The 16,820-nt window shown below is 33.9% G+C and overlaps 2 long non-coding RNA genes across 9 annotated transcripts in view; both read left to right on the forward strand.

Moving 5' to 3' along the window:
- Window positions 1-6,421: 6,421 nt before the first annotated feature.
- Window positions 6,422-16,820, forward strand: part of LOC126978308 (uncharacterized) — a 28,307-nt gene continuing 17,908 nt past the window's right edge. For 2 of the 7 annotated variants that reach the window (XR_007732583.1, XR_007732588.1), the window contains exons 1-2: window positions 6,425-6,703; window positions 10,125-10,243. This is a non-coding gene — a long non-coding RNA (uncharacterized LOC126978308). Of the gene's footprint in view, window positions 6,704-10,124; window positions 10,244-14,327; window positions 15,231-16,258; window positions 16,400-16,820 lie in introns of all 7 variants that reach the window. The other 5 variants (XR_007732580.1, XR_007732584.1, XR_007732582.1 and 2 more) reach the window with 4 other exon arrangements.
- On the forward strand, window positions 6,777-9,290 carry LOC126978326 (uncharacterized). Of its 2 annotated transcripts, none has more exons than XR_007732609.1 (3): window positions 6,777-6,919; window positions 7,007-7,131; window positions 9,202-9,290. It is a non-coding gene; the product is annotated as an uncharacterized LOC126978326 (long non-coding RNA). The 2 variants fall into 2 exon arrangements; XR_007732610.1 differs by having other exon boundaries at window positions 9,205-9,290.

A 16,820-nucleotide genomic window follows, 5' to 3' on the forward strand; every position in this document is an offset into this window, starting at 1 on the left:
TAAAGTTGTTGACTTCCGATTTTTAGTGAATTTGAAGTAAAATAACTAACAATTTGTCTTAATATGTGTTTTTAGTGAATTTGAAGTACACTAACTAACAATTTGTCTAAATATGTATACCAAATTTTTCAATGCACCACTGAACGTAAGCGCTTTCCAATTTGATTATAGTTAGAAATTCTGCTACAGATCGCACCCTTACTGTAAATCGTTTAGGAGCCCCATTGATCATCATATTCAACTACGACAATAACTATGTTATGATAGATGACTTAAATATCCGGATAGCATAAATAAGATTCGACCGACTTCGTTAATTTGCTCCTAAGAATTGAAGAGTTGCGTTACTTTGTCATGGATCCCGTAATCAGAACCTAACCAAACTATCTTTGAAGTATATCCTTTCCAATAAAAAAAGAATCATCGAAATCGGTTGGCGCTATACTGAGTTATTCGTAAATTTATCATCCACTTTACTATTCATATGTATAGCAAATTTAAGACTTTTATGGTTTTCTAATGGATACCTTTGTCAGATCTGGACCAAATTACAATGGGACCACACGGGAAGCACCAGCTTTCAAATAAGAAAAGAATTATCAAAATCGGTTCACCTAGTCGAAAGTTTTGAGGTAACAAACATAAAAAAAACATTCAGACGAATTGAGAACCTAATCCTTTTTTGAAGTCGGTTAACAATTTGTTATTTTTTTAAAGAGACAACCCAAACTTCTGGGATTAATTATTTTTTCGAGCCGTTTTTCTAGCCGTTCTCTCTTTCTCTTCTCACCGATAGATTATATTCTTGGCTTCAGGAGGTGGCTCTACGTACCTTAACCTTTAGCCAAATAGCTAAAGCAGCTAGGTACAGCAAATGATTCAGTAATACAGGACAGTTTTATATACTGTCTAAAAATCACTGTACATTAGTGTCACAATTTTCCATTCTCTGAAAAACTGTTGCTTTAAAAACATTGAAACTTTTCCAGTCGACATCGAAAGTTTTACACTCTATGTGCGTAAGTCGTATATGGCTGTATCCGTAGGGCTGGAAATCTTTCTCTGATTTAGTTTTCTGTTTTAGACAATTTAGCCCATTGGTACGCTTCACTCAAATTTGAGAGGAAAGGTTGTTGAGTAACGGACTTATTATGTATTTATAACTTAATTGTTAGACCACTCTGTCACTATTTTTTTCGCAAGGTATTTTTGTCTTTCATTATATATATTCAGTTCCGAGCGCGCTCGGTAACGTACATGCTCACTGAACTTACGAATATAATTTATATTCGCAATCTGCGCGGCAACCGCCGCTGCACGCTATTATGACTATGAGTTCCGAAACACTCATAGCCAATGAATTGCTGGCATTCCTTCAGCACGCAATTGTTACTATGGACGAGATCAGCATCATACAGATCTGTGCATCAAATTTCAAGAGTGAGGAGATCATCAACGCCAAGACGCTCCTGTGCGAGATTTTGATGAAAACCGACCAGATGCCGTCCCGCAGGAGGGATGAAAGGGGAGAGAGAAGTCTTCAGGATATGACAAATCTCCTGAAGGTGACTGATCCTGACGACGTACCGTCTTTCGTGGCAAGGAACTTGAACAAGTTACCGCCCGTCACCTTCGACCATGTCGACGTCACCAGGTTGCTGAACGACATCACAAACCTCAAGGCTAAGGCCTGGCAGAAGTAGTGTTGAAATTAGAGGCATCTCAGAACACCATCAGGGACCTGCAAGCTGAAGTTGCGACTTTGCGCAACAATACTGTTGTAAGTAGGTCAATAGAGGTCAATAACATCAACACACGACGTGGGGCTTGCATTGCTTCGCCAGCGAGTATTGAATCAGCGAAATTCGACTCGACACCGGCCGCTGCGCCCGCACGTGTAAGCGGTAATGTACTTGCCGCCCGTCCCTCACCTCCTCCCCTCTCGGAGGTGTCGCCTGCTGTCGTTACGTCAACACCTCAACGTGACTATGCTGCTGCCATCTGCCAGGAACCCAGAAAGCGGACAGTGCTGAGGACAGAAAGTGGAAGCGGGCACGCCCGCAACGAACCCGCTTGTAGAGCTGTGTCGAAGGGTCTGACCGACAAGGATGGCTTCATTAAGGTGGAGCGGAAGAAAAGGAGACCTCCTAGTCATAACCAATGTGGCACAGCACCGATAGGACAGAACCAGCTCCTGCGTCCCGTAATCCCAGCGACGTATATCTACATCTCTCGCTTTCACCACACCACCAAGGCCTCCGACATTGTTCAGTACTTGGTGGAGAAGACAAGGTTCCGGTTGGGGGTCAAAAAGTTGGTGACGCGTCACGCAGTAGACTTCAACTCTTTTGTTGTTCACGTCCCGACAGAACATATATCAACCTTCCTCGACGTGCAGCTGTGGTCGAAGGGGATCGTGTTCCGCAAGTATCGCGGAAGTCGTCGACCGCCGGAAGCTACCGAACCCGCGCCTCACATCGCCGCGAAAATGTGACGTAGATATAAGTTATATATCATATGTATGTTAGACTATAAGGTATTTATTTTATGGGCCATGTACTTAGCCTGAAATAAAGGAATTATTATTATTATTCGATTAAATGCTTTAAGCGCATGGTTAGTTAATAAGATATTTTGGATTTAGGTTGTATAATTTGATTAGGTACACTAAAACAAATTAGAACTGTGGTATTTGGTATTATTGGGATTATAACAATAATCGTAACTAGAATTAGATTAGTTAATAAGATTCTATAAAATTACGCAATTATTTTTATACTTTTTAGTGCATATTATATCTATTCTTTTAAAATCGTGCTTTTGAAGTCGGTTGTGTTTTTGTTAACTTCTTTTTATTTTTAGTGAATTTAATTTGTCTAAATATATGTATATCTACTAAAATTTGCAATGTGGCAATGAACATTGCAATTTGATTACAGACACTTAGAAATTCTGCCACAGATCGCACCCTTACTTACAGTAAGGAGTCGTTAAAGAGTTCCATTGATCATCATATTTGAGTGCGAAAATTACTTGACCATAACGACGTTACAGTATGTGACTCAAATATCCGGATAGCATAAAAAAGATTCGGCTGAGTATCGTTAATTTGCTCATAAGAATTGAAGAGTTATTAATCGATCGATGAATCGATATTACATAACAGTCATCATGTGGACTATAATATTGCATTATATACTGTATAGCTATCATAAATACACTATTCATAAAAATCTTACGCTTTTTAGTTTTTTACGCTCCGCAACGCCCCATAAGGAACTTCGTTCAAAAACTCCATTTTTAAACTCGGTTAGAAAAATAACAAGACTTAGTTTCCATACTGATACATTTATGTCTACTATGCTAAAAGTACTCTGTCACGTCATCTGCACAGACTACTAAGAGTAAAGACTAACGGCCTTACAAATTAAAATGTTTTATAACAAAACTATTCCACCCTTATATTAAGTATGGTTTATACTTGATATAAATTAAAAATAGTTCATGAATATTGTTGACACACCGTGAAAAAAAATGATGTAGGTACACATACCGTAATGTAATCTCTTACCGTAACCAAAAGGATTATAAAAAATATAAGTATATATTATCAAATACTTACTTACCTATAGAGCTTGGGATAGTTAACATACATTTTTATTTTCTCGTATTATTTATGCATAGGTACAGTACAATAAACAACCAGTATTGTAAATATAGTTATAAGATTTGTTTTGTTTAAATAAACAACCATATCAATAATATCACTTTTTATGTTTAAATATTCAAGATTGCATTTTATAAAACAATATGTGTGTTGCTAACTAACTAACTCTTGTCAACTGTCGGTGCGATTGTCAACCGGCTATAACCACTTTCGCCGCGTACGCAACAAGAACAAGCGGCAAGTGGACACTCACACATGCCCCGGATCATTGTAGAAGTGCAGCCGTTTCACGTGGTTGTATGAAGCTTAGTCTCTGTACCGTTTTTTATTCATGTAGCGGTATAGTGGGTAAAATACTATTTTAAGTTTATTTGTAAACATTTTGCATAGTCTCAATTTATTCTCAGGTATAACTTTATACCATGTTTATTTGTAATGATCAGATACATTCATTGACATAATCCTAACTATAAGCATTCTTATGCTATACGCAAAATAATACGCGTAGAAAAACTCTCGCGCGTAAATCATTCGGTAATCATCCGATTTGAAGCTCGGAAGAGGGATAGACTCGTAAAGGGTTAATAATGCTGTAAAATAAGTCAAAGAATCATGCAGATCATCAGCAATCGAGATGACTGATCAAAGTACAAGCATCGTCACGTTCTCTCGAAGACCGCAGTTATAATCACATATACGCCAGTCGTATGCTCCGCGGTACACGACCTAACAGAACGACTGCACGTACGATGTTTTAATGAACGAGGCACGCCATCGTCGATACCCGCGGTTGTGGAATGCAACAGCCGGCATGACATGTTTAACTGCGACAGCAATAGTGTTAGACTGAGTTAGATCACATTGTATTATTATTAATTCTAAGTAAATTAAATATTTTACTATTAGTCAAAATGTTAGCTTTGGTATTGGTGTGCTATTTCTAAATTCTTATATTTAGAAATGCAAGTGGTTAATTAGTTTAAAGGATTTTGTATAAATATAGTGTACCTGAATTGAATATATTCCTCAAATTACTCAAGCAGTTGTTTAATTCAACCTACAAACGCATAGCTTTAAAACACTTGCTTACTCGCTCATTCGTTTGTTCATCTGCATCCCGTCCCTGTCTTTTCTTCATTTCTTACGAGTCAATAATATCCGGTATTTCGAAAAAGTAGCTAAAAAGTGCCTTAAAATGGAATATCCAACTAGGTCGACTATCCATATTTGTGTATGCTAATACAACCAATATCTATTCCATCAATTTATAACCAGGTTTTTTTTACGTTTCCTTTAGAAAAACAATTAAACGTTATTTTTAACCGAATTCAAAAAGGAGAAGATTATCAATTTTATAGGTATTTTTAAATTGTATGTACACCGATTACTCTGAGATTTATGATCCAATTTCGGTAATAATTCTTCTTTAGTTCGATGCGGAATAGATGTCATCCCATAAAATTTTTACATAGCCCAGTAGTTTTCATTTTATGACTATTTTATATGAAAATTTATGTCTACATGTATAATTATATAGATTTAATTACTTTTTGTGTACCCCTTTTTTTGAAGGAGTTTTCATTCAGGTTGATTGTATATTATTGTTATATTAACTGACACTAAAAAGTAAAAAATAAAAGCACCGGCTTAAAAACTATAAATAGGTAGCACATATAAATAATAGTATTTTATTAATATTAAAGTTTTGCATAAGAGGTGTATTAAATTAAATTTGTAGTTAGCTATTTTTTTTAAGCCGGTTTTTTTAAACGCAGTGTTTTTTATCTTCACTAAAAGGTTACTTTTTTTGTTTCAGAGGGCCTACCATCAAATGTTAATAAGCGATGCGATTCCGATGCCGTTCAGTTTAGGTGCCTAAACTGAATCACTAAAATTCGTACCATGAAGTGCCTTTTATTGAATGGCGTTTGGATCGCCAATGAAGAATGAACGAAATAAATTTGTCTGTGGTCCGCGATGTGAGAGTCCGCTCTACAGTCGTTGCATAAGTTTGTCTCACATACTCGAACCATATGCGTTGCGTTTCGAAACCTAAAATAATATGTTTTTAGCGGAAATTTTGCGTAGAAAATACTAAAAATACACTTTAAAATTGCGCTTTATTGCGTGAAATTATAAACCATGAAACCTTTTTTTGTACTTATTAATAGTAATATAAATAAATATAGTTCTATAAATTACAAATTAAATGTTTGCTTAGGTGTTTTCGCAAAAATAACGTGTTATGAACGCACCTCCATTGATGTTTGATTTGACAGGACGACAGGGTACATATTTTTAATTCGTTCTTGCGAACAGGCTATAGCCCGGGCCCTTACTGCCTCGTCCTTAGTATTTTCATTTTTGTTATTTTGTTTAGGTTGAAATATTACCTATGCTACGAATGAGTGAACAAACTAAATCAGTTTGCGATTCAATTGATATAATTTTTGACATTCAATTGACATCATTGCGATTTAATCAGTTGAATTGTCGTCAACCTAAATTAGATAGCTCTAATCACGTCGTAGTACGAAATAACAAAGCAGTTCATTTTAAGTTGTCAATTGAATCGCAATAAGAGTTCATGGTAGGCCCACAAGTCACTTTTGAGTAGACCTGGCTGACAGCACACGCAATAGTCATGATACTTCATTCTTATTGCAAGTCGCAACGTATTGACTATATTCTCTTTGACTCATTTCAGAGTAATAGTGTTCCGTGTTATACCTACTCTGAGAATATTGAATGTAGTGACTAGTGTTTATATTCTCTTTGGAGAACATCAATAAATCAATAATCTACATACAGATAGATTTTTCGTTAACACTAGTAGGTATTTGCAATATTATTTCAATGTGAGAAATTTATATTTCCGATCACGATAAAAAGCTTTAAAATGTCATATATCACATTATGATCACCGTTTAAACATATAATTGTGAATGGCGTCTGAATTCGATAGAAGACATGAATATTTCATCTGAATTCGCCATTGTTCCCACCTCGACCTACCTCACCAAGAATCAGTATTCAGTAAGTAGATATTATACAATAAGTTCTTAATTACGGTCTGCAATTTGGATTAGATGTTTGCTTGAAGGATTTTATTAAAGGTAGGTTGTTTACTACTTTCAATTGACATCCCACTAACTTCGCGGAATGCGGAATGGCGTCATATCTTTATAGGTAGACATGAATATATTATCATCTGAATCGCCATTGTTCCGACTTCCACCTCTCCAAGAGTCAGTAAGTAGATATTAAACTATTAAATCTTAGGGTCTGGATTAGAATTTCGCATCCCAAATTAGGAGTTGAAAATGGTTTTATTTTAAGGAGGTTGTTTGCTACTTTCAACTGAAACGCATCTCACCCCGCGGATTGGCGTCAATCTATTTTAAGAAGATATGAATATTTAATCTGAATCACCTTTGTTTCGTCTTCCACCTCTAAAATAGTCAGTAAGTAGATATTAAACTATTTGATCTTTATTAGGGCCTATCTCAGATGACACACTTTTTGTGCTACCGAGTCTGCGGCACAGAAAAAGTCTGCCTTGCGCGCTAAATGTCTGGCAGATATTACATAGACTCAACACACTCGACGCACACTTTCGATCATTATGTCGGCGGAACTGTAGAGATGTACAAAGATTGCGGTGTATTGTTTCGTACTTGAGATATAAAAGAACAAGAAGAAAAAGAGAATTTTGAGTTCATCCTATTCTTTCATAAAGTGTCTCTTTCATATTAAACATTCAGTTCTAAAAATATATCCAAATAAAATATTCAAGTTTTATAAAATGTCTGTTACTCCATTAATTATTTTGAAACCTGCTTTAACACATTTGGAAACAACAATGAAGATTAATATCAATCCAGAAGAAAGGCTCTCAGTGACACTTAGGCAAGTAAAAATGTAGTTAATTTAAATTGGCCAAGTTTATATTAATTCTTATTTAATAATATCACAATTATTACTCATTCTGTAACCATATTTACATATTAACTAAGACTTACATTAACTATTGACTATGGTCTGACTTGTATAGGATACAAGTTATTATTATGCTAAAACAGTCATGGAAGAGCCCTATGTTCAAGTTTTTTTTTATTCTGGCAACCCAAATGTTGTAAACTAAAGATATAATCTAGGTAAATCTGGATATAAATAATCCTTGGGACTGAGCTGCTGGGCTGTTGCCATAAATACTGAAACAAAGAAAAAAAAAATTGTATTGCAAATAACATTTATTACTTTTACAGTGTGTTATAGACCAGGGTCGGTAATTATTGAAACCAAAAAAAATTACAGTAGGATGAAACCCATTGGTAAAGGACAAGAATATAGCAAAAATTAACGGAAAAATAAATTACGGGCGATCTGAGGTCGGAAAGTGGAAAAGGGCGGTTAAAAACGGTTTATCTCGATTTCCTCAATGGCAAAAAGTTAATCGGCAAACTTGTCAACTTAATATCAAAAAAGCACCCTAATTTTCAATCGAAAATTCTGACTTCAAAATATCAGCTTTTTTCAAAAAGTTTGGGGGCTTTTTGTTAGTTGATATATCTACTTTCTGATGGTATAAAAAAAAATATAAATTACAATTGTAAATGTTTGGAAAATTTAAGTCCAACAAAAGGCATTTCATAAAGAATTCACACCTGTTATTAAGTAGCAGCAAAAATATAAAACAATTTAAAATATAAAAAGCTTATTTGAAGTCTCTTCATTAGCTGGAATACAGTACTTTAAATGTTGATGCTAGAAATTAATAGAAGCACATACTCTTTCCATGGGAAAATTCTTTACTGCCTTAAATGGATTGTTTTAGGGACTCAAAATTATCATGGCGTTTAGAGCAAGCCTTACTCTCTAAAACTGACCATATCTAAGTAACGGTGCCAAGTCTTGCTGGAACGACTATTCTTGGTTATTGAACAGGGTGTTGTTAAGGGGCTTCACTACCTTCTCAAGAATGGTATCTTGATAGACTTGTGCCGATGTATAGGATATTTACACAAAGTTACCTTTTTCACAAAAGTATCGCTCAGTCACCCCTGCATAGCTATATACCTTTTTCCATTTCTTTAGTTAATGGTTTTAATTTCTTGTCTATTGACAAGTAGATTGTGTTTTGTGCTGTTAGGTTAGGTTAGTTCCAATATTTTGTTCCATAATAAAGTTGATAACTTATCCATGATAGTATGCCTTTAATAGCTAGTGTCATTTATCAAGTGTCAGTTGATGTAATGTTGTGTAGTTAAACATATGTATATTGTTAACTTATCTTACTTTATTATTACTTTTTTTTCCAATTATTTGCTTATTCCTTTTACTTTGCGCACTATTCACGATAATTTTAGTGTTTAGATATCATCTGATTTGAGTTTTTTTTTGCACTGATCATATAAATATAATCATATTTGTTCATGAGCACTGAATGACGTGCACCACTACCATGACAATTCCTGATGTAACCTCCAACTGCTGCACAATCCTACACTAATTTCATTCCAATCATTTTAAAGCAGGAATGGACGTCGTGTACAGCTTTAAGATGATTCTTCATCAACAACAACACCAGGATGCATTGAGGACCTGCTGGGTTTTCAGCATGTTGATATTTTTTTTTATTTAGAAATATATCAAGACAACATTTGCAATGATTTTCTATATGGCATGTGTATGTCAGTTTTCACTGTCACATCTCACTAGTCAGCATCTAACAATTGAAATACTTAATCCCTACTATGTATTATAAATGTGAATGTAAGTTTGTTTGTTGTCATGCTATCAAACGCAGACTACTCAACCGATTTTGATGAAATTCAGTTTTAGAGCCTTGGCAAGGACATATTATCTACTTTTCATCACATAAATGGCTTGGAGGGCTTGAAATAGGCAATGGAAGTTCGTCATTATTGAAGATATCACTATGATACTTTTACTATTTCGGGCACTTGATAAGAAATTTATAAATATTTGTTCTTGCGTTTAGGAATTTTGACAAGATGAAAATTCAAATTGTGATTTTCATAGAAAGTAATTAATTATTTTAAATTTAACGAAAATGGAGATAGTAGTGCCTAAATACAGCTCATTTCTTCTCAAAAACCCAACACCTGATTTGTGTATTATAGTATAAATTTATGAATAAAAGGACAAGATGAATTTTGGGCTCATTAAATTAGTTATAGGTGTGTAACTTAATAATTATTATTTATTAAAAAAATTAAAGGCTGACCCACAAATCATGAAATTATATCACATCTTAAATTTGCAGTTCTAACAGCAAGCCCGGAAGAATAAAATGAGAACTTACATTGTGGAGGCTATAATATACCTAATTGATTGAATTAAATGAAAACGCTGATTGCGTTATATTAGACATAGTCCATTCAAGATTTATTTATAAATTATTTATTTTATAAAACTGTTCATTTCAACGCAGGAATGGGCATGCACAACTTGAAGAGGTTCATTTCTACGCAGGAATGGGCATGCACAACTTGAAGAGCCAAATGATTCTTCACTAACAATGACACCAGGATGTCTTGATCTTCGCCATGGGTAAGTTATTATATTTTTTATTTCTGCATAAGAACCTAAGATCTCCAGAATAGTATGATCCCTTTCCCTGGGCCACGTCCTTGTACGCCGGGCACAAAAAGATCACCTTGGAATTGAATATAAAAGACCCGAAACTTCACTAAAATACACCCAGTTTGTGTGTTCATTTTTGTTTGATGTAGAAATATATCAAGGTGACAATTGCAATGATGGCTAAACATATTGTGTATGTCAGTTTTCACTGTCTCCTCTGACAATAATTGACATTCCTAATATTCAACTTGTATATAATATTCATCCCATGTTAAGAGTGACTACTCGCGTAAAACTAATGATGTAGGTACAGCAGTTGCATTGCCAACAATAATTCAATGATTGAATTTGAACACGACAAATAGGAGAAATATCAAACAATCTGAAGTTTATTTTTGTAATCTAATGTTATATTTAGTAAACGTACAAAGACATGGCCCATTTTGGAACAATTCCCTTACAATATATAGGTTTGGTATTTTGCCACCTTGTAAGTTACGGTAAGCCTGGTTAATGCTTAGCAAATCTATAGTATAATAAAGCAATCAATGATTCATCTAAACCACAATTCAAATAATTCATCTATATATAAATATTCCATGTCAATTATGTGAAGTTCTGTGATGTTGCGAGTGACATTAAATCTGAGTGAACAAATGATATGCAATTTCGAAAATGAGATCAGACTGAAACCAAAAGATCCTAAAAATAAATGTACTAGTTATTGACATTTTTTTTTAGTCAGCATTAAAAAATACGTACGACTTCAAATTTTCACCCATCTACGATCAACAGTTACTTTTGTATCGCGATTTTAATATCGGCAATACAACGTTTGCTGGGTCAGCTAGTATTCTTATATATTTCGTTTTGCTACAATCTAAGGTCAACCTGAGGCTATCAAAATCGTAGAAATAATAAAGCTTGAGCTGCAATGATGATTATTTGCAAACTCTGTGTGTGAGAGAAACAATTTCAGAAAACTTTTAGCAGTTCTTCAAATTAGTTGGATAACAATTATGACATTCATTTCAATAGTTTACGAAAATTTCATATAGTTCCGGACTTCGTCGGTGTGTCTGAAAACAAAATTCAGTTTTTATAGTTGGAGAACCTACACTACTAACCTAGGAATCCTACTCTTAGTTACATCGTATTCAATGTTGAAACGATGATTGAACGAACGAAACATTATTCGATATTATCGGTTCCAACCCTACTCTTAGTTGAAAATGCCAGAGACGAAAATTCGAATTTGACCAATAATCAAACATCACTTTTACGATAATCTCACCGACACTGTCGTCGAAAGTTTTCGAAGCTGTCGTTGCTATTATCGTTTCAAGTTGTAGTTGTGCTTTTATTTTGATTGTGAAGCCAATTTCTTGAGTCTTCTGGTGTGTATTAAATAAATAAACATACGCCAATTATTTAAACATTAATTACATATTCAACAGGATTTTTTTACTACCAAGTAATTTATGTCGTTTTATTGATCTTTTATGCGTAGAAAGTAATGCAAATTGCAAATGGCCGCCTGACAAATAAGAAGTCGATGAGAAGGGTCGAGTTACTTTTGATTTATTTTATTTATTCGCACGTTTTGTATTATTACATAATTCTTGAATGTGTATTGAACATTTGGGCAGAGTGTGGCATGGTCCTTTGTGTCTAAACTATGTTTTGACTTTTGACACTTAACAGCGACATAGCACAGATAACATTTTGTTTTTTATAGGTTTTCACATAATTCATTCACACTAACATCGTAAAAAAAATCAAAAATTAGTCTTTTTAACATTTGTTAGAGTAGGGTAGTAGCGATTATCGTATCGTTCCGAATGTATGGTTGTCGATTTTCGAGTAGACCTGGTCGCTCACAAAACAAGTACGCGTTACGTCTTGCCGCAGATTGCCACACGGCAAACACTGTATAGTTACAGCCTTACGGGCCGCATTCCGCAAGAGGAGAATGCCGTTGTGTTGATCGCGTCATGTTCGTTGCGTTGGTAATATCTGGTAATAACAATTTTTTTCAAGATCTTACAATCTATAGTTTGAAGCAACAAGTTTGTTTTTGTAACCACTTTTATAGACCGGAATAATAACTGCCTGTTTAAAAACCTCTGTGAAAACACCACTAGAAAGTTTCATAATAACATAACTCCAAGTTTGAGAATAATACATTTTTCTTCCCTAATATCAGTAGGGTAAAGCATAAGAGATCCGAGAGAAACGTTTGAGGCTATATTGAAGCGTTCCATTTTGTGTTCACCAAGTTTATTAATTATTGATTAGGCAAGATTGTGACCAATATCAAAGAATATATTATAATAGTACAATTACCAATTTTAGTAAAGTATTTGTAAAATTAAGCTTAACCCAGGTACACTTCTCTTTGACTCGATTTTATAATAACATTTTGGATAGAATTTCAGTAATATTTGTTCCTCCAATCTTATAATTTTAGTGATCGTCCACATTGCGAATTGAGTAACTGTGCTAAATTTCAAGTCACTTAAGTACCGTCATAAAATATTGTTTACATGGTAGTAGACACAAAAGTTAGCAAAGTCCCGATTGAAAATTATGGACCTATCTCCAATTGATGACAAAAATAGTGCACTAAAAATAATTCCAAACCAACAACACGGATTTACCAAGGCCCGCCATGCAGAACACATTTGGGGTTAAGCTGAATAGAATACCTAAGGTTGTCTAGTGCCCCATTACAAACCCTTGACCAGCTTCTAAATGCTGCAATGACTGGCGACATAAAAATGCTATCAGACCATGATGTACTAGATTGCAAGCAGTTATTCGTGTAACGGCTAAAGGAGGAAATAAGCGTTACTAAAAACTACTGAGAGTAAACAATACCGAACAGTTTAAAATTCTCGTAAAATTTTCATAAAATGCGATGTTTTTAATTGATCCAAAATACTTTAAATAGATTGCGGTTGATTATAGTTATTTATGCAAAGAGGCGAAGCCGAGTGTGATAATAGTATCACGTGAGTGTTTTAAATACCTAATTATCAAAAGTTGCATACAAGTCTATCTACACCCAGAATATCAATCCTCTAAAAGATTCTGGAAAAGTTAGCTTACTGCTAACATTAAAACACCTGTCCTAGTAGTAACCTAATATCATTCATTACTGATTATATACAAGTAACTAAGTATTAATGAAACAATTATTTATTTTAGTAGTAATTTACATTTTGTATAGTGCAATAATTAAAATTCACTCGAATATTATGTTGTTTTGCAGCGTTTAAAATGAATCCCTCATTTTTTGTAAACAAAACAATAAAAATATCGAAGAAAAATGGCGGGGATTCGAATAACCTATTTTTTTTACGGCGCGCGACGTTCTGGTAGTGTGGAACGCGAATGTACGAAATAAACGAAAATGTTCTTTTTTTGAAATTCATACAGATACCACGCATTGAGCAATAAGAATGTGGCTGTCTGTTGAAACTCTTTGCCCATGAAGGGATCGAAAAAAAAAACACAGGAGTGTTGTTATGATATTCAGTACAACATTACAACACTAGTTTGGATGATGTAATGGTTATTAGAACATTAGGTGTTTTAATGTTGGCAATAAGCTAACTGTTTCAGAATCTTTAATAGAGGATTTAAAGCATGGGTGTAGATAAAGTGTTGAAACGGTGAAGCTTGGTAGAGTTTTCTCATCAAATTTCAACTAATTAAATAGACAAAGTGCAGTAAAGTGAAGTGAAGTTAATAAATTATAAATAGTAACTTTTAAGGAAGACCTGGAGGCTGACGAGAAAACTAAGTAGTAGTACTACTTGTGCATCTCTGGCGTATATGAAACCTACCAAAAATAAAAATTTTTTTTTGGAGGTGATAAAGAATACCAATGCATTTCGGTCAAAATATCTGTGTGGGTGTCCTCTTCGAAAAGTTGCATATCTAATTAGAACGTAGGCTTGGGTGCCACTCTACTATATGGACACTCGCATAATCACGCAAGCTCAGTAGCAATTTTGCGGCGAATATTTCCCCTGTATTCGTTCAGCAGATGTCATCAGCAGCTGAAGCTGTCAGGAGCAGCAAGACTGTCAGGAGGCTGTGGGTGCGAGGATCGGCGAGTGCTCCGCGGATGCACTGCGTATTGCTATGCAAATTGCTATGCGAATGCCTATTTATCGAAATGTCATTTATGTAATTTATTATGTTATCCTATTTATTATGTTATATGATATTGTGTATGTGTGCTGTTTTAATTAAACATTTTTTTTGCCTGATTACTATAAGAAATATTGTGCTCTTAATATTATTTGTGCCGTGCCATGCAAAAGATATATTATAATTTATATTTAAGATGATGATTTATTTAATCTTTAATTGGATCTAGGATTAGTTTTATGCCTAACTAATATTGCAGATATTCCAGTAATGTTTTCAGCATGTCTTAATCTACACATTGCCTGATACTATGGTCAGAATTGAAATAAAATTGAGCACTGGGCACATTTTGCGCAAATTGTCAGCCTTATTTTGAAAATAAAGAAACCTGAAAAGTGCACAGTAACTAAGATTGAAGTCGATTAAAACTTAAATCCTTAAAGGCCAAGTGAACATACCAGAATAAAATGAAGAAGATTGGAAAGAAGTTTTATTGAAGAAGGAAGAATTATAGTTTTAATAAAATAAACTAACCTAATCTCTAGTGTTGCTTTTTGCAAATTTATTTTGTGTATATAGATTTTTTAAAGTAGGTACGAGCATCAGGTTACAAACAACTACATCTAGATGCCAGTACACTGCGGATCATTGCCATGGCTGAAGAATGGGGAGCACTAGCATGACGGCAGAAGAACAAACACCAATGGAAAGGATCATCATCATCGGCATATCAGCCTGAAGACTTTGATGGAACAGAGACCTGGCAATAATTTGATTCATTTTATAGTTGTTGGTACGGCATAAAATATAACTTTCGTACTGGAATCCAATAATCAAGAATAGCCTGTGTGTACTATGGGTGCCAGACAACCATATTATATTTAATGCAATATTCAATACAAAACATTCATATTCATAGCCTTATTAAGTGAAAGTCGCCAACCAGTGGGCCATATGGGTTGTCAATTGAATCAGACGGGACAAATGAATTCCCTTTTTATTCATGGTTCATTGTTAGGTAGAAGCTGAAACTTCATTCTGGAATACAATTTGATTGTTATCACAATTTATCATTGCAGTAACTACCAATAAAAAAGTTATATTTACTGCCGTACATATTGTAGAACAGAATTGTTTTCTAACTTAAAATGCTTTTAATTTAGTGCATATACATATGTATATGCACCAGCATATGCTGGCCTTGCTAAATATTTATTCTTTCACGAATCTAGTTATCTTAATACTTTAAATGCTGTCATGTAAATTTACTTAGCCTGGCCATAAATACTGTTAAAGAAGCAATGATGACTTTAATTTCTAATCTGTCATTCTTATAAGATAATTATATAGAGTGGTAAATGGAAAGTGGGTCTTTTCTAAAAATTTATTTTCTTTGTAACATTATTTATGGCAAGACAAGTAGTAATCCTCCGATGATACCTTTCCTGGCAAATATCATTTTCATACACTCATGGACATATTGGAACTACAACAATATAGAAGGCAATCAAAAAAAGCAAACTAAACTCAAATTTAACCGTTGAGAAATTTTTTGCAGCAGATAAAAACTTCATATGCAATAATTACTTAAACATTCTAGAACTTACTTTTTTTTATAAGATTCATTTATTTTAGTGGCCAGTAGGCACAATTATTACAACAACAAACTAAAACATTTTTCTTGCGTTCCGTTAAATTTTTCATAAGTGTATAATATAATAATCTTAAAAAAAATTTATTTCTTGTGATAAAATTTATGAAAAAACTTGGAATGGTAATTATGATATATCCAGACTATTAACTGTATTTGACTCATTTCAGATACTTATTTTCGGAGCAGTTGTGCGTTATCTGAAATGCCAGCAGTCGGAATGAGTCATACATGAGACGGCGCAGTCCAGAATGTCACAGATACCCATACAGAGTATCAACTTATCAAATTGTGAAGGGCCCTTAAACTTTGTAAGTTTTAATTTGCATACATTTATTATTTATAATATGTCATATATCATATGAATGTAAAACTGTTTGAAAATGGTCATTTTTATTGCAGTCTGTGCTCAAAATCATTACGGTGCAGGTTGCAATTTTATTTTTTTACAGTCACTTGACCTCTATCTGTGTAATGATGCTTTTTTTTACAATTAAATACTTTTTTGTTTGGTAATCACACTACATATTCCAAATTTGTACTTAATTAACAATACTTTCTTCAATTTATTATTATTTTCTATTAAAGTGATTTAGCTAACCACCATCTACCATCTAGTACTTGTAGATTAATAATTCTTTACAACCACTCTAACAGTGTTAGATGTGACATACCAAAAAATCGCCAACAGATCTATTTCCCGTGTAATAACTTAATAATATGCATTTTCAA

Source organism: Leptidea sinapis, chromosome Z (genome assembly GCF_905404315.1).
Source record: "Leptidea sinapis chromosome Z, ilLepSina1.1, whole genome shotgun sequence".
Classification (NCBI taxonomy): Eukaryota; Metazoa; Arthropoda; class Insecta; order Lepidoptera; family Pieridae; genus Leptidea; species Leptidea sinapis.